General features: G+C 52.5%; 1 protein-coding gene across 1 annotated transcript in view; it reads left to right on the forward strand.

Annotated features, from left to right (window-relative positions):
* The window catches only part of LOC119589303 (kinesin-like protein KIF28P), a 24,501-nt gene that overhangs the window by 10,151 nt on the left and 14,034 nt on the right, over positions 1-316 (forward strand). The gene's annotated exons all lie outside the window — the stretch shown is intronic.

Consider the following 316-nt stretch of genomic DNA (forward strand, 5'->3'; position numbering starts at 1 on the left):
ATCCACAGGAAAGGGGGAGGGGAAAGGCCTTCACAGGAAATGCGGGGGGAGGGAGAGAGAGAGGAAGGATGAGGTGGAGTGAGAGATTCCACGCAAACTGGGGAAGAATGGCCTAGGATGAGAGATGGAAAGGATGGAACACTTCACAGAGATGGGGAAGGAAGGGGGTAGTGGGTTACTGAGTGACCTCACAGGTAGTGGGGGGAAGGGATGGGCTAGAGATTCCACAGAGAATGGGGTAGGGTGAGGCTGAGTGAGAAACCCCATTAGGAAGAGAAAAGGATTGCCAATCTGACCCTATTTTAAGCAGAAAGTC

This window comes from Penaeus monodon, chromosome 25, assembly GCF_015228065.2.
Source record: "Penaeus monodon isolate SGIC_2016 chromosome 25, NSTDA_Pmon_1, whole genome shotgun sequence".
NCBI classification, from domain to species: domain Eukaryota; kingdom Metazoa; phylum Arthropoda; class Malacostraca; order Decapoda; family Penaeidae; genus Penaeus; species Penaeus monodon.